The sequence below is a fragment of the Paroedura picta genome, chromosome 6 (genome assembly GCF_049243985.1).
Source record: "Paroedura picta isolate Pp20150507F chromosome 6, Ppicta_v3.0, whole genome shotgun sequence".
NCBI lineage: Eukaryota > Metazoa > Chordata > Lepidosauria > Squamata > Gekkonidae > Paroedura > Paroedura picta.
Window position 1 is genome coordinate 78,670,862 of NC_135374.1, and position 18,532 is coordinate 78,689,393.

The window sequence follows — 18,532 nt, forward strand, 5'->3', positions numbered from 1 at the left end:
CTGTTGGGTGCAGATGGACAAACTCTAATGAAAGATGCAGAGAAAGCAGAAAGGCTTAGTGCCTATTTTACATCAGTTTTTTCCCACAGGTCAAAGTGTTTAGGCACATCTAGAGATGGCTGTAGCCAAAGGATAGTGTCTGGGTGGCAGGATAGAGAGGTTGTCGAGAGGCATTTAGCTGCACTGGATGAGTTCAAATCCCCTGGTCCAGATGAAATGCACCCGAGAGTACTCAAAGAACTTTCCAGAGAACTTGTACAGCCCTTGTCCATCATCTTCGGAACCTCTTTAAGGACTGGAGATGTCCCGGAGGACTGGAAAAGAGCAAACGTTATTCTGATCTTCAAAAAAGGGAGGAAGGATGACCCAGGAAACTACAGACCAGTGAGTCTGACCTCTGTTGTGGGGAAGATAATGGAGCAGATATTAAAGGGAGCGATCTGCAAACATCTGGAGGACAATTTGGTGATCCAAGGAAGTCAGCATGGATTTGTCTCCAACAGGTCCTGCCAGACCAACCTAGTTTCTTTTTTTGACCAAGTAACAGGTTTGCTGGATCGGGGAAATTCGGTTGATGTCATTTACTTGGATTTTAGTAAAGCCTTTGACAAGGTTCCCCATGATGTTCTGATGGATAAGTTGAAGGACTGCAATCTGGATTTTCAGATAGTTAGGTGGATAGGGAATTGGTTAGAGAACCGCACTCAAAGAGTTGTTGTCAATGGTGTTTCATCAGACTGGAGAGAGGTGAGTAGCGGGGTACCTCAGGGCTCGGTGCTCGGCCCGGTACTTTTTAACATATTTATTAATGATCTAGATGAGGGGGTGGGAGGACTACTCATCAAGTTTGCAGATGACACCAAATTGGGAGGACTGGCAAATACTCCGGAAGATAGAGACAGAGTTCAACGAGATCTGAACACAATGGAAAAATGGGCAAATGAGAACAAGATGCAATTTAATAAAGATAAGTGTAAAGTTCTGCATCTGGGTCAGAAAAATGAAAAGCATGCCTACTGGATGGGGGATACGCTTCTAGGTAGCACGGTGTGTGAACGAGACCTTGGGGTACTTGTGGATTGTAAACTAAACATGAGCAGGCAGTGTGATGCAGCGGTAAAAAAGGCAAATGCCATTTTGGGCTGTATCAACAGAGGCATCACATCAAAATCACAAGATGTCATAGTCCCATTGTATACGGCACTGGTCAGACCACACTTGGAGTACTGTGTGCAGTTCTGGAGGCCTCACTTCAAGAAGGACGTAGATAAAATTGAAAGGGTACAGAGGAGAGCGACGAAGATGATCTGGGGCCAAGGGACCAAGCCCTATGAAGATAGGTTGAGGGACTTGGGAATGTTCAGCCTGGAGAAAAGGAGGTTGAGAGGGGACATGATAGCCCTCTTTAAGTATTTGAAAGGTTGTCACTTGGAGGAGGGCAGGATGCTGTTTCTGCTCGCTGCAGAGGAGAGGACACGCAGTAATGGGTTTAAACTTCAAGTACAACGATATAGGCTAGATATCAGGAAAAAGTTTTTCACAGTCAGAGTAGTTCAGCAGTGGAATAGGCTGCCTAAGGAGGTGGTGAGCTCCCCCTCACTGGAAGTCTTCAAGCAAAGGTTAGATACACACTTTTCTTGGATGCTTTAGGATGCTTTGGGCTAATCCTGCGTTGAGCAGGGGGTTGGACTAGATGGCCTGTATGGCCCCTTCCAACTCTATGATTCTATGATTCTATGATTTGCTACCATGTACAACAAGCCTTAGCCAACAAGGATTTGCATGGCCAGTGCATCTTCCCTCCCCATCTCCTCCAGAACCATAATTGGCCGTTTGGGGGGGGGGCAGTTCAACATGACCATATATAGTCATATCACCTGACAAAAATTTTAAAATTTAAAAAATATGTTAAAAACTAGCGAAATTGTTCCAAGGCCATCACAAAATGAAAGCATAATCTGATTGAATTAGTCACATTTCTAATTGTTGTGGTGGTTTCATTTTTACTAAAGATAAGTGTATATTGGTAATGAGAACCTGACAGGCTGACTTGCATTTGTTTTGCCTATGCTGACATAATATAAGAATAATGTAGTTAAATAAAGTGATTGCGTGACTGCTGTCTGTTTCCAGTGGCACTCTAGTTAATATTATGAAAGAAAACATATCCCTTTAAAAATCCTGTTAAGAAACTTCTGAAATCTTCAAGTGACTTTAGCGAGCAGTTATACAGCTATTTCTTTTTATTCTCCATGCGTTCTAAACAATCTAAAAATATTCCTCCAACAGGAAATGTTTTTCATTCTGTTATGTCATTTTCTTCCCATAGGAGACATTACTTCTAATTTATTGAGTAACGTTCCCAAATGAACCTAGACACTACAGAAATATATCCAAGGTATCCCTCTGGTGTTTTCATAAGCGATACTATCAATGCTCATTTAGAGAGATCGGTGCCTGTATGTAATATTTATTTAAAACATTTCCGTGCTGCCTTTCCACCCAAATACATATATAATGAAAACATATATGACGGATTGAACACAAGAGGAAAGATAACCCAGTCATGATTTGCCTTCATATTAAAAACAAATGACATGTTTAATTTCTTTTTGAATACATTTCTTTTCTGAATCTTGAGTGAGGGCTGCTTGTTTCGTCCAAGGTTTTAACTGTTTTGAGTAATTGGAAATGCCCCTAACCCCCTCTCTCATATGCAGTATGCAGTTACATGAAGCTTTGACGAACATACTTGCAAATATTTTTATGTATGTTTTATAGCTTAGTGATTTTGTGCTACTTACCACATTGCCCTTGCACAAGCAGTGTTTCACAGCAGTGTGGTATTACTGAGCTGTTTCAGATGAAATCTTGGTAGCTGGGTAATTGCACTGCTACGGTTGTACTTGGAAGACAGCATGGTATCTCAGAGCAAATGCTGTGTAAAGCGTCTTGCTAAATCAGGCCAAAGATTTATATAACATGACATCCTTTATTGTTATGGGGGAGGGGAACTAAAGAATCTTTGCACATTTCAAATGTAACAGTTTAGTGCTGCAGTTTAGTTTAGCATACACAGAACATATGACCCACTGAAATAAATGGTCTTGATATTAAATACCCATATTTTATACACACTGGTTACTGCAGATGCCAGTTGTTTCTGCATATATAACTGAATACCCACCCTGTTATTTCCAGGTGGAGCTTTGAGCCTTCTTGGATGTCGTGATAAATTTTGTTCTGATTTTTTAAACTTTTACAGTGGTTCTTAAAATTTTATATGAACTTCCTCCCTGCATGTACTGTCATTAGTATCTTACAGCTTTTAACTCACCTCCCCCCCAAATGGCTCAAGAAAAGTACCAGCATACTTGGCAGTTGCCTATATGCAAAAGTTCCTTTGGACTGTCCATGGGTCACATTTCTCCCTCCTCATGTGCTGCGGTAAGCAGTGGAACAGTTAGTCCTGTGGAGTTGTAGTGCACCCAGTACATGCCTATGGAAGGGACCTGGACTGCAGTTCCTCGTAAGAAGGTTGTGTGTTGGATGTTACATTTGGAGACAGCAGATTGTTGACAGGTTCTGGTTAAGAGGAGCCTAGACCATGAGTTGTCCCTGGGATTATTTTTTTTGCCCCCAAATTTACAGCAAGCTGGAGCTCTTCAAAGCAGTGTTCTGCTTTGTTACTCTCTGTGCTTAGAATATCTTAAGTCATCAGCAGTTAGCTCTTTTATGTGGTGGCAGATTGGACTGGAATGTCTTTATAACACATTCCTCCCTTCTCCCAGGCTTATCATATGTTTTGCCTTCTACATCCTTTTATAAAGCTATACAGGGAGATTGTGGAAAGTATTGGGTTCATATTTCTACAACTACAGCAATTAAGAGGCAAACTACTGTTGTGAACATAAGGAGACTGTCAGTCCTAAAGCAAAACTTTCTCAAGCTAGTGTACCGTTGGAGTCCTTAATGGCATTTCTATTCTTGAACTGAACTAGTTTTGTTTTTTAACTTTGAGTACATAGTATAGCTTTATATGGATGTCAAGCAATCATGTGGTTCCATTCTTCACCAATAGATGATCTGTTATTGCTGGAAACTAGGCTGTGTTGTAATTCTGATGTTTTCTATGCCTGTGCTGCAAACTGATTTCGAACGTTTCCTATGTCTTTATATTAGTAATAGATTGAGAGTTTTCATTGTGTCTTCCTTGGAACAAACATCTCTGGAACCTCCCTGAATATGGGGGTGCATGACATGTGGTTGTCCAAACTTTATGTTGGGGTTCAGAGTTCTTTTACATATTGTTGGTTGAATAATTTCACAAATAAGGAACAGGGAATAAGGAATAAGTAACTAACTCCAGCCTCCTTATATACATACTAGTCTATGAACATCAGGAATTCTAGCAGTACAATGGAGCATTGACTTATTGATTTTGAAGAGCAGTAATTGTATTGCTTTTAGACCAGTGGTTCTGAACCTGAGGGTCGAACAACCCTTTCACAGGGGTTACAGCAGGATGAGCAGCTTGGCCGGGGGGGGGGGGGACACTGCCACTGTTGCCGCTCCTCCTATAGAGGCCCACGCTCATCCAGCTGCTCCAGCAGCACCTCCAGCACAGTCTCCTGCCAGGTGCTCCAGGCGGGGGCGCAGCTTGGTGGGACAAGAGGCAGAACTGAACTGAGAAACCCTGGGGAAAAAACTAATTTATATACAATCATGAACAATGGATCTTCATGCCACTGGTCAATTTCGGTTTAATTTCTGTGAAAGAACACTTGCATAATTTTATGGTTGAGTGTCAGCAGAACATGAGGAACTGTATTAAAGGGTTGCGGCATTTGGAAGGTTGAGAACCACTGTTTTAGACAATATTGTCTGGTAAATCAAAATTGTAAACTTTATAAAATTGCTAGATGGAATATAGTTGTATTTTTGACTGTAATGTGTGTGATATGGTTCCTTAAGTTATTACTGATATGCTATCAATATATTCATTTTCATATTGCAGTGTAGGTAATTGAAAAAACTATGTAACTTTTAAGGTGACTTTTGATTTGAGCTTTAAACAGAATCATGGTTGGATTTAGGAATTCCTAGGAATTCCTTATCCTACTATTTTGATTCTAGCTCTGGTTAGTAGTTTTCATTTATTGTCTCCTGGACCAGTCTCATGAGAGTTTTTCTTACATGGTGAAACTTGTACAAAAAGGGAAAATACTAGTATGCCTTTTATTTTAGGCTGCTTCCATTTAGAGTATTTTCCTGGGATTAGGTACCCAGCTGCAACACTTCCCCCCCCTCTACATTACATGATCTAATCATACTCCAATTGTACATTTCAAAAGTGCTTTTTCTACAACCTCCAATCACTTTTTGGAAGAGTACTGTTCAAGAACTTCATTGGACAGCCTGCATGGAAAGGTGTACATGATTAAAGTTTTTGTTTATGCTGGCACACTTTTCTTTCATTCCTCCCCCATGGCTGCTACTTTAGTGTCATGCCACTGGAGGCGTTTAAAGAAATGGTAATAACTGAATTTCCATGCTAGAATTCAGGGGATTGTTATCAAGCTTTAGTATTCCAGTCCTTACTATTTTTTTCTTTTAGATAAGAAGTCCAACATAATTGTCTTGTTGGGAGAGGGGGAAAGGCAAGGAAAATAAAGGGTAAACTGCATTTGTAGCAGAGCAATGAGAGTGGCATGGACTCTCTGTATGGAAGCAGACTTAGTTACCAATGCCAGCATAGGCAAATATGGGAAATATTTCTTGTATCTGACCTAAAGGTTTAAGGAGCTGTGGTGCATCTTACCACTCAGTTTGTGGTAGCAGCTGCATGTGTTTAGAGATTCTTGTAATATTGATTGTCCCTCAGCAGTGATAATTTTGATGATTTTATGGAAACGCTGAGTAAAGAAATCCTCCCAGCTTGATCCTGACTTCAAGAACAAGTGATAATGCCAGGAAAATGCTAGATTAAATAATAATTTATTATGCCCTTGTTTGTCCGTGCTCTTTTTGCCAGCTGCAAAGCAACTAACTAGGCCAAGGGATAAGCCAACCCATTCTCTCTTGTGTGGAGGATCTCGATGCTGGAAACTGCAGGGCACTGTAGAATTTGTCTGCTTTTCTTTGGGAAACAAACTTTATTCAATTAAGGCAGTTGCTGAATTTTTTATCCTCTTTGTCATTGTGTATCTAAACAAAATATGCAAATGATTTTGTATCTTAAGCTAAAGACATAGTCAATAGTGTTAGTTCTGTATTACACCTTCTAGTTTATCTGTTGACTTTGTTTATGTTCTCCCTGAGTGCTAAGCTCATTCTCCTCCCTCTCAACAACGCTGTGAGTTAGTTAGGTTATGCTGAAAGTGTCTGGGGTTGGGCCAAGGTCACTCAGCAAGTGGGGATTCAGATGGGGTTCTCCCAGATCCTATTGTGACACCCTAACTACTATGCCACACTAGCTTGTAATATGCCTATCATTTTTTTTCTTTCAGTTGAGATGTTGACTTGGTGTAGTGGTTAGGAGTGCGGACTTCTAATTTGGAAAGCCGGGTTTGATTCTGCTCTCCCCCACATGCAACCATCTGGGTGACCTTGGGCTCGCCATGGCACTGATAAAACTTCTGACCAAGCAGCGATATCAGGGCTCTCTCAGCCCCACTACCTCACAGGGTGTCTGTTGTGGGGAGAGGAAAGGGAAGGCAATTGTAAGCTGTTTTGAGATGCCTTCTGGTAGAGAAAAAGGAGCATATAAGAACCAACTCTCCTTTTTCTTTTTCTTTTTCTTTTTTCTTTTTTCTTTTTTCTTTTTCTTTTTCTTTTTCTCCTCCCTTCCCCTTCCCCCTCCCCGCCCATTCTTCTTCTCATTTAACAAGTTGAAGGGAAGTTTATTTCTATATTGTTGTTAGTCAATGATTAGCATTTAGTAGGCAGGAAGTCTCAGCAATCATTTTCATGGTAAGTAGCAATTAGTGTAAAGTCACTGCATGTCCACATATGCAAGTATAGAAAAATGTGACAAAACTGTATGGATTTGTATGCAGACTTTGTGCTTAGAAAGGTTGTGGTAACTCGATAAGTTCTTATCTACAAATATGGAAATCTGTGTGTATTTTACAAAAGACAATTAATTGTTAAAATATTTTTTGACATGTAAATCATAGTATCCTGAAATTCTGCTGCTCTTGTTTTCCTTTGCCATGAATAATTCAGAGCTAAATGAAGTTTTCCCATTATTGTTATCAGAGTGGCTTTGATTTTACACAGCCTGTCTGGCTGACCCACCATTACCACTCCTCACTTTTCTTTACTTGCCTTTTGATATCATTGGTCACAAACTTCCCTTCCAGAGAGGTCATAGGGAGCTGAACCACAGAGGTCTTATGGAATTTCCTCTACTAGAGTCCAAGGGTCATAAGGCTGAAAGCAATGTTGAATATTCATCCAGCTAGACCTTTGTGTATGCAGTAACTGAATGCAGCTGAACATTGCTGCTAACAGTCATGATCAAACTTTGTTTATTTAACCCGGACTGTGTATTAAGCAGGTCTCAATGACAGCCATGTTATGAGTCATCTTACTTTATAATAGAGCTTAATAAATCCTTAAATCCTGTCTGGTTATCTTTATTGGTACATAACATGAATTAATCTTTGTCTTGGGGCTAAATTAGATGTGGCAGTGGCATCTGCATTTGTTGTTCAAGTGTAAAGGGTGGTGGAAGACAGTCTAATTTTAACTTCAGAGAGGTCATGTGGCTGAGGGAAGCTGAATCATTTTATTTCCCATATACTGGTATATTACCTTCCCGTGATAAGTTATTCAACTCTTCCTTTCCTCAGCAGATAAGGTGAACTAGAGTTCCCTGTTTCTATATCTGAATAGGCATACCCAAACAAATATAATGGCTGTTGCTTCTACTTTCTCTTCTGTATAGTAAGGCTTATCACTATCACTAAATATTATGAAGTTGAAGTTGCACTCAGCCAACTCACTCCCTTCCTGGGGCTGTGTTGCCAATAGGGAGAGAGCACTTGGCTCATAAGGGCCAATCCATTGAAATTGCACTCTGCCAGTGAGGGCGAATCTTTTCAAATTGTTCTCTGCCAATGAGGGCCAATCAGTTCAAATTGCATGCAGACAACTGAGTCCCTACCTGATTGGCCCTCCCTGGGGATGTGCCACCAATGGGAGATATGGAGGAATGGGAAGGAGGCAATACCCCACCTCAGTCTTAACTGTCCAGTCTGTCCATTGGGAGATGTGGGTGAGGGTGTGGGTGGGAAGGAGGTAGCCTTCCCCTATGGTCTTCCCCACTCAGCCAGGCCTTTGGGAGATGTGGAGGAAGGGATAGGAAGGAGAAAGTACTCCCCTGCAGCCTTCCCAGCCCAGCCTTTGGAAAATGTGGGGGGTGAGAAGGTGGCAGCCCACCCCTCCACAGGTAGCCTGGCCTCTGGGTGTCTGTTTTGATGGGAAGGTGGGGACAGTGCTAATCTGTGCAGACAGTGTTGTATGGGACTGGGGGCAGGAGGGCCAGTGCCCCTCCAAAGTAGCTGTGTTCTCCTGGAGAACTGATGCCTTCCTTCCCTTTTCCCTTCCTCCTCTTTCTTTCTCTGTCTATTTCATTCTGTCTTTCTATCATCTTCTTGAAGGTTTCCAGGCCCCCACCTGGAAGTTGGCGACCTAGCTGGCTGCATATGGCGGAGGAGTCAGGAATTAAACTCAGCTCTTGAGATTAGAGTCTGCTACTTTTTAATCACTTTATCATACTGGATCACAAGATCAAGTGGGGAGCAATGGGGTTGAGGAAGGCCCAGAATCCAGGAAGATCACAGTGCAGGTTTATGTGCCAGCACCCATTGGGTGCAATGAGCTTTGCCTCTAGTTGGTGAATCATGGTGAGAATTCATTTGAGGATATAATCCCCTTGTAATTGTGTGGTTAAATTTGTACCAAGTATTCTTCAGCCTGCTCCTTTCAATTTGAGCTGTCAGAGAGAAACCTGTAGTCTGCAGTTCTGTGGGCCCCATCTGTGGTGTGGGCTGCAGCGGAAGTTGTTGGGCCCAGTTGTCCAAAGTCATCCCCTCTACTAAGTAATAATGCCCCAACTCGTGGCTGGACCTGAAACTTTCTTGGAAAGGTGATATGTATAAGGTGACTTTCTGTTGTTACCTAACTGGATTGTTATGCTTAAGTTCAGAAAGTATGTGAAGCAGATTTTAAACACCCCTTCTATACAGCTTGTCCTTAATTTCTAAAGTATTAAAATTAGGTCATTATCCCCCACCCATTCTGGAAATATGTCAGCTTGATTCTAATACTTTACTTATAAATGATGTTAATACTGTTCTGACAATTTATATCACATGTAATCTGTTCCACTTAATATTTCTGGTAAGGCCTTGGAGGCCTTGTCTCATGGCTTAAGTGCCACTCAGCACTGAGTGCCTCCTCCTCCAACTGGCTTCCCTGTCTGTCAAGTGGCCAGCCAATTGCCTTCTGTTCCCTACTCCTGACAACCCCCTCCTCCTTCCACTTCCCTCTGAGGCTTGGAGGCTGCAGATCCCTGCTGTGTGAGAGCTGCCCCTGCTGGTGAGTTCCATAACAGCTTCCTGCAGCCTTTCCAGGTCCTGGGGGGGAGGGGAAGGACGTCTGTAGAGTTCTTCCACTCCACCCCCCTTATATAGTGCCCGTTGTGTTCCTGAATGCAGGGGGCCTGGCCACTAGTATGTATATATTGTTGGATTCAGTTACTTATTTTATAGTGGCTAAATATGGCTGACAAAGTCCAGACTGCATAAAAAGGATTTTGGAAGTCATAAATTTAGCATAGTATCTGGTATGTTTCAGAGCAGACATCTAACTTAAAAAAAATATCTGAAGGATGTTTCCTTGGTTACATTTTAAAAACTCTATTGTGCTGTCAAGATGCATGAAAAGAGATCAGAAGGCTAACATGCATGGTCAACTTTGTGTTTCTGAAGCAGCTTTGAGTTCATCTGTGTTAGTTTCTCAGGCTGCTGCTTATGGGAATTTTTTCTGAAGCTTGCGCCCATATTTTCTAAAAATAATACTTGACAGAGATTTGAATAACCGCACTGACTGTTGTTAGGGTGTTGTGTTTAATGAAATTATGTTCAAGAGTTTTATTAAGGAGATGGTGGTTAATGAATATATATTTATTTGAAAAGATGTGCAGCAGAGGTCAAGCTGATTCTAATTTTTTTAAACATCTAAAAACACTTATACTGAATGGATATGTTAATATAGCGTGTTTGCAGAAGTCATAATGTAGCAAGGCTTTTTTAAACTACAAATAATTGGCTCCCACCTGGTGTAATGAGCTCCCGGGTTTGCTGAGGGCCCTGATGGAGCTTTCTCAGTTCTGCAGGGCCTGCAAGATGGAGCTCTTCTACCAGGTCTTTGGTTGAAGCCAGGGCGGGTTAGATCTGGTCATCTCGCTAGCTACTAGGGGCTGTTATATGGAGGGGGGATCTTTTTGCAGCCTGGGGGGTGGATTTTTATAGGAATTGTATTTGTTTTAGGGCGATTTTAATGTATATTTAACCAAGCCATGTTACAGGAGTGGCGAGATAGAAATAAAATAATAATAAAGAAAATAAGGACAGAAATGGCAACCTACCTGCAAGGTGGGTTCATGCATGGAAAGCCAAATATGACAATGGAGATGGCTACTCTGTTTTCCTTTTATAGCCAATTTTGTGTCTTGCGGATTAGGGCAGAGCATAGCAGCCTTGTAATAAAACCTTGATGTGATTACTGAAGAAATGGAGACTTTGCTAATGGTTGAGGTAGGCTTTGATAAAGAAACCTTAATGGATTTATTGGAAAACCTCTGGAGTTAACGGTTTTGGGAGGGTGATATAGAAATTCAATAGTAGTAGTAGTAATAGTAATAATAATGATGATGTTCCGAGTGGGTCCTAGTGATTACCACATGTGTATTTTGGTCAAAAGACGACAACCAGTTGAACCAACAAAGAAGAAAAGAAACTATAACGGCTGTCCAAATCAGAAAATTCCACACTAGTCTCAAGATTGAAAAAGTTATTGTTGATATGATGCAAATATTATGGCTTCGTCAGAACGAGTTCTGGTGCTTTGACAAAGCTCCTAATTAATGCTTCAAAAAGTATACATTCACTCTTGACACATTTAATAGTCTGTAGTCTCCTAGGTAAAACTGAGCTGTTTGCCATTTGGATACTTGAAGAACTTGAAAAATTACTAAGAGTTGATGTATACTTTTTAAAAGCATTAATTAGAATTAGGAGCTTTGTCACCGAGGAAAAGTTATTGAAAACAAGATAAAAATCACCAGACCTCATTCTGCCAAAACCCCAATATTTGCACCATATCAACAAGAACTTTTTGATCTTGGGACTAATGTGGAATTTTCTCATTTGGATAGCCGTTATTGTTCCTTTTCTACATCTGCATTTTGGGCCAGGAGGAATTCCTAGGCATTGTGAATCCTTTCTTGATGGAGTTTTGCTGTACTAGTAATTAAGGACAGGAAGAAGCTACCCGAAGGATGACTTCATCAGGAAGAGACATTAAGGGAAATCATACTTTCAAGTGTGGAGTGTCATTGAGAGGATTAGCCACTAGCCAGGTGCTGTCAGTTCTTTTGTTCTTATTGTGCCAGGGTGGAGGAAAGAATAAGATGGCCCAACCCTTCCTTTGTACAGATTAATTGGATCACACTTGTGACAGCCAGAAAGTCTCTTGGATGAGCCTGGCCTCACATACAGGTAGCATTTGGCCTATTTCTGGTATTCAAAGCTTTTTGGGTAGGCTTCTCTGATCTAGCCATTCTTGCTTACAGTGTACCGGAAATAAATATGGAGGCTTGCAGCTGCATTCCTCCTGGCACAGTGAGGGGTATCTCTTGGGTCATCACTGTGCTGTGCTTGGTCCCAAGTCTAACTGGGGAGAAATGGCATTTTCCCATCTCCATCAGGCAAGGCTGCTAGCTCCCTATTTGTCCTCTGAGCACCTGGCTATGGTGATCCATGCAATAGTCACCTCCAGAATAGACTTCTGTAACTCACTCTATGTGGGCCTGGCCTCGTCCCTGACCAAGAAATTGCACCTGGTACAGAATGCGGCTGCTAGGGTCCTCACAGGAACATCTTGGAGGACCCACATCCAGCCTGTGCTGAGGCAGCTGCGTTGGTTGCTGGTTCAAAGTTTTGGTTTTAATCTTTAAGGCCCTTTGTAGTCTGGGACCCATGTATCTGAGGGTTGTTGCCCTATGCCCCCTGAAGGGCTCTGTGCTCTGCGAGTACCAACTTGCTGGTCATTCCTAGCCCCAGGGAAATTCGCTTAGCTTTGACAAGGGCCAGAGCCAGGGCCTTTTCAGTCCTGCCCCCTACCTGCTGGAATGAGCTCCAGGGAGATCTGCAGGCCCTGCAGGATTTGTCAACTTTTTTCAGGTCCTGTAAGATGGAGCTCTTCTGCCAGGTCTACTGTTGAGGCCAGTGTAGGAGGAAGATCTGGTTGCCCCCCCCCCCAATCAGGAAGTATGCCATCAGGATGTATGCCACCCATGACCATCCGGGTAATGATTTTTGACATAGCCCTCTGCTGCATAGGTGGCAGGCATTCTGTTATGGGAGTAGAATTATTTTCTCACCATGTTCTGTTTTTTGGGTATTTTTTTCTGTGTGGTTTTAATGGATTTTTAAATGGGGTCATTGTTGTGGAATGTTTATATTGTAACCCCCCATGAGCCAATTGGCAACTAAGAAATATGATATGAAAATCAACATTGATTTACTTTGGTGTGAAAGTTGTCAAAGCTTTCTGGGCATAGCACATTTGTATTCTTGTCTTCTAACAGTGAGCTCACACAATGAACATTGGTTCAATGACTCATGTATAACAATTCCAGCATAGTTCTGGGTGTATTACAACGCTGTCATATTATGCTTTGCGTGAGTGTTTCTGTGTGGGGTACTGAAAAGTGAGGGATCTTTTTTTACAAGCTACTGAACCCATCTCTCACTACATGCAGCAGCATCTATGCAACACAAGTTATTTGGATAAAGCTAGATCTTCAGTGCCTGAGAAAGAACAGAATTTAGCTTAAATTTCAGGAGTTTTTCATTCTTATGCCAAGAGTGCTGTAATATGTTAACTGAAAACAAAGCTAATAATAGCTGAGTTCAATTTACAAAACAGATATTTCCTCTTAATTTTTGAACCCTTGCCAGTCTTTGAAAAGTATTTGAAGAGTTGATGTATAGAATCAAATTATCAACATGTCATCATGGCAAATATAATTTTACACGTATGCTAAATAATATTTTAATAATGCTTAATAGGATTAGATGTGGGGAATGTCATAGAGATTGTTCCATCAGTGTTCAGTTGTATTATTATCAACTGCCAACAGCTTAGCTTCCATAAAGGGAAACAAGAAGATGCCGCTGAGAAAAGACAGTGCTTGTAGTGGTCCAACTAGCTTTCATTGCCTGAACTCTACACACTAAATTCTGGCATCAGTTATGTCATCACTGACATCAAACGGAGCATAATGAGGCCAATATAGGCATTTTGGCAATTTAAGTTATTGCCTATTTACAGAACTCCTACTTTATATTGATTGAACAAATTACTTGCCATGGGGTCAGCTAGTCATATAGTTCATCCAAGGTAGCAATTGGCTTTAGACTTGTATTCTTTTATTCAGTATCCTTTCCAGGATATTCTCTAACTTTTCACATCAAAACAATGCTGTATATAAAAGTATCCGGGCAAGGGGGTTGGGGAGGGTGCAGAACGGGGAGGGCCCAAGCCACCCATGGCTCCCAGGGCTCAAGACGGTTGGCAGAGGCGAGAGGCAGAGAACCTTGAGGGGAGAAGAGACGTGCAGACGGCTTCAGCAGCAGGGGCCGGGGGGGGGCAAGAAGCAGCCGCGGCCAGATGAGGAAGCCCAGCCACCAGCCGCCATTGCAGACGCCGCGGACGCCAAGCCCTCTGACCCCACCCAATGCGTGGGACAAGCGGCTCCCTGTGGTCAATCAGAGGGGCCGATGCTGCCTCGCCCGGACTTGGGGGTGCAGGGGAGGGTGGAGGTGGAAGGTCAGGGAGGGACAGGCTGCAGGGGGAGAAGAGGGAAGGGGAGAAGGAAATGGAAACTTACCTGAACAATGATCCGCGGGGTGCGAGAAACCTGCAGGGAAAAGAAAGAACAGCCTTACCTGCCTGAGTGGAAGCTCTCAGAGACTCCGAGGAGGGGCGGAACCCGGAAGAGGGCGGGGAGGATTGCTTTAAGGCAGGGACGGGGGAACAGGAAGAGGATAAAAATGTAAGAAGAAGGGAAAAGGGGGGTTGGTGAACACAGACTGAGTTGAAAGTGATGCTTGTACGGTGTTGGAAACTGAGTAAACGCATAGCAACAACAGCTGACGACTCACGCCTTGTATCAAGAAACCCAGCTGGGGTCGGGGTAGAGACACGGTGGAGAAGGACCAGGGGGCAGACTGACCCTTGTGGGGGCAGACAAAAAGTATAAAATCAAAAACCTGCCAGCATGCTAACTGTACTTAAAACATTTTGTGTTTGCCAACAAATTTTTTTTTGGGGGGGGGGGGATGATTACAACACAATCATCATTCAATTCAGTCACCACAGGCAATGATGACTTGTGCTAATCATAGATGAAAAGCCAAACCATAATAAACCATGGTTTGAGACTAGCAACTAACAAGTAAGCCCAGAAAAACAAGCCATGTTTGGGCCTATCAGTCATCTATCACAGTGGTCCCCAACCTTTCTGAGGCCGCGTATCGCGCATGCGCGGCCCGCGCATCGCGTATTGCGCACACACGGCCGGGCCGCGCATGTGCGGATGCGCCGTGCGTGGCCGAAATCGTGCATGCGCGGCACTGCGCACATACATGCATGCGCATGCGCAGCCCTGCTTCCCTCTCCCTGCCCTTCCACAGTAAGAAGCTTCCCGGGCCGCAAGCTTGTGGCCTGGGAAGTATTTACTGCTGGGGGGGCGGGGAGAGGGAGCCGCAGCCCGGCGCTGCGGCCCGCAGGTTGGGGACCACTGATCTATCAGATCATAAGTAAACTTTTTGTGGCTTTACATTATGTCTGAATTGAGCCATTATTGTGCATCAGTTACCTTGGAGGTCTGGTTGAATGCATGGTCCATATGGTGCTTAGTTTTCCAGCTGGTTTGTATATGCTAGCTCAGTGGTTCTCAACCTGGGGATCGGGATCCCTTTGGGGGCTGAATGACCCTTTCACAGGGGTCACGACAGGGTGAGCAGCTTTTGCCTTATATCTCTACAGTTATAATGGTTGTTCTGAGGAAGAGTGCATGTACTTGAAAGCTCACACCTTGATTACATCTTTGGTGGTCTTAAAAGTGCTATTGGACTCTATTTTTGTTGTGCTACTTCAGACCAACACAGCTACCCACTTGAATCAGTGACATCTATGTAAGAGCATATTCATGTAATTTTATTATCAGAGAACCTCGCAAAGTTGACAGCTAGGTGGAAAGACAAATAGTAGTAACCTGATGATCCTTCCTTTCTCTCACATGGCCTATACTTTCTCTCTATCCAGCTGTACCTGTGGCCCCATTGATGCATGTTCACTCAGACACATAACACAAAACCCAACAGCAATCGCTAGGTGCCACTCGGAGACACAGCAATCTGTCTGTTTGGCCTCCAGCTCCTGTTGCAATAAGATCTTCTTGGAGGTCTTCTGCCATAGTCCCCAGAGTTCGCTAAGCAGGATCCTCTGGCAAAAACTGGGCTTTTAATTGGTGGTCTGCTAGTAACTACCTGCAACATAGGGGCAGTTAAAAGGAGAGCCCTAGGCTGATTCTGCACTTACTTTTTTTTCTGCTGTTGATCCTGCTGAATTCCCGGGTCTTTGTGCTTTGTCCCCCACCCGACTTGAAACAGAAACACTTCTGCACTTGAGCAAAAGGCTGCTTTCCTCTTTCCTTTCCTAAAGCAGCGAGTGGGTGGGTTGATGGGGGAGCCAAGATGAGCTGAGATAGCAGCAGCCTCTTACAGAATGAGGCAAATCACTGCTGAGAGAAGTCTGGGATTCTGGAGCACAGTCACCTTAAACCTTTAAAAAATAAATCTTGGAAGGAAAATCTTGCAACCAGGAACTAGGAAGTCTTAGAACTGGTGTCCAGCCAATCAGGAACAGACTGCCTCTCTACCTCAGCGGGGAGGATGTTATTCTGGCAAAATATAGCCCTACACTTTAATACTGGGAGCCCTCAAAGCGGCTTGATCAATTATACTGAGTTTTCTCTGCTCCTGGATATCGTGGGGGAAAGGTAGGGTCACTGCAGCTCAATCAGATTGGTTGCAGATGGAAAATTTAAATTGCCCAAAATCAAAATGGAAATCACATTCAGTGTAGACGGCAGGGATTTAATTGAGCTGGGATTGGAATAAAAGCTCGGTGCAGATTCATCCCTAGTCAGCTGAGTATTTGTCCCAGTCCTTTCTCTCCTGGAAATTTTGGAAGAAATAAAGTCTGTCAACCTCATAATAAAGATTGATTCTGATAGTACTAAATAATTCTTGATACAGTTTAACTTTTCTAGTGGTCTTAATGCATGAATGAAGTTTTCAACAAAATACCATCAGTTGCATCCTGTGGAGAATTTCCAGGGGGAGAATTTGAACAGTTCCCCCTGGCTGTGGCAGATCTCCTGTTCTTCTGTCAAGCTGTTTCTGGGTGTCCCTTGTCCTCTAGGAGCTACCTTTGGGGGTGATTTTAGGTTGCAGATTGATGTAGAGGCAAGACTCATGCTTCACTAATAGAAATCCCTTTGTAAACAGATATTTTTGTTGGGATGTTGTTGTTGTTAGGTGCAAAGTCGTGTCCGATCCATTGCAACCCCATGGACAATGATCCTCCAGGCCTTCCTGTCTTCTACCATTCCCCAGAGTCCATTTAAATTCACATTGTTAGGACAGAAGCCTGCATTTACATGTTACCTTGAATATAAGCTTACTTCTGAGTTAGTTGTATATCGGGTACTGTACAGTTTTGAGACAATCCCAAGTTGATGCATCCTTGCCATAATTTCAAAGATGATGTTCAATAAACGAAGTTAGCTCTACTTGGTTTTGAAGCAGAACTTGTACCAAGTAAGTTGCTACACATTATTGTTATTCTTGTCTTGTATATCTGAACTGTAGTCATGATGCTATCAAGTCCTAAAAACATTTCCGCCGTAGCTGACCATATTGATGTATCTGATTCATCGTAAGTGTTCTGGCTCAGGCAGAATCAGGCCTGTTCATTTTTAATGTGATCAGCATGCAGCTGGAACTTCTTGGAACCCATTACATTTTTTGGCTTTCCATAAAGCCTGATTTTTCAGTGCTTCTCAAGCAGTCTAATAAGTGCTACAGGACTGAGATATGGAATAAAGAAACAGGAACAGAAAATAGTATTCTGTCACTGTTTTTTTATGCCAGGGTCATCCTTGCTTGATTTGTTTTCTTGAGCAATCTTTGGAATATTGCCCTCTTCTGAATTCTTTCAGCTGTGTGCGCTTTTTGTATAATCCATTTGTTTGTTTTCTTCCCCTGCCCCCACCACCCCATACTCTAAAAAAGAAGCATATTGGTCTTAAGTTTGTGGATGAAGATTTGAAAAGTGTATTGCCCAGAGGCTATAAAAATGCAAACAAGCTGCCTTCCTTTGTTACTGTATTGTTACTCTATAGGTCCCCCATTATTTCAATGCATGCTGCTTCTGTGTAGCTGCCAATTACTGTGGGCCTTATTTAAATGATTTCTATCCTGCCTTATCTCCTTGGACTAAAAATGGCTAATATTTACACAGGGCTGCCCATTTCAGATTGTTCCACAGCTGCAAACGCCTTACAGAGAAGAGTCATAAACTAATGCAAAAGGAACTCAGTGATGCATATTAGAGATTGCGTGTCAGGTGGACATGGTCAGAGGCCCTCAAGGAGGCTGCCCCCAGAAGTCCTGAGGCAGTAAATTAAGCCACAGCTTTATTGGTAGATACATAGCTCCTGGCAAGGAGCTTCAGCACAGCATGGTTGGATCCCGTCATCTTGAGTTCAGCAGACCACGGAGGAACTCCTGTTCAGCAGCTCCAGCTGGAGCTGTCAAGCTACTTCCTCTTGAAGCCCAGCTCCTACCCGCCTGCTGGCACCTCGGGTGGTGGCAGGTTACTGGGGAAGCCCACATGGGCGCTGGCCTCTACTGGTTCCCCCTGCCACCTGGAAATGCGAGCCAGCCAGGCAGTTGCCAGCCGAGGTAACCTCAGAATAATGACATGCTGCAATTATGAAATAATGGTGGAATGAAAACTGTACAAGCCCAGAAATAGGGTGGGAAACTCTACAGCCAGGCAAGAGAAGGAAGAGGCCAGGAACTGGTGTGCAGCCCAATTTAAGGGCTTGCCAACCAAAGGCCTTTTAGGCCCCCACCCCTGGCTGCACAAACACAGAGTGCACCAG

At 43.1% G+C, this 18,532-nt stretch overlaps 1 protein-coding gene and 1 long non-coding RNA gene across 3 annotated transcripts in view; one reads left to right on the forward strand and one right to left on the reverse strand.

The window, feature by feature from the left end:
* ARHGAP6 (Rho GTPase activating protein 6) overlaps nt 1–18,532 on the forward strand; it is a 251,129-nt gene that overhangs the window by 14,176 nt on the left and 218,421 nt on the right. The gene's annotated exons all lie outside the window — the stretch shown is intronic.
* The window catches only part of LOC143840132 (uncharacterized), a 59,445-nt gene that overhangs the window by 3,520 nt on the left and 37,393 nt on the right, over nt 1–18,532 (reverse strand). The window contains exon 3 of one of the 2 annotated variants that reach the window (XR_013232040.1): nt 14,186–14,215. The exons of the other annotated variant lie outside the window; for it this stretch is intronic. This is a non-coding gene — a long non-coding RNA (uncharacterized LOC143840132). The remainder of the gene's footprint in view (nt 1–14,185; nt 14,216–18,532) is intronic. 2 annotated transcript variants of the gene reach the window in all.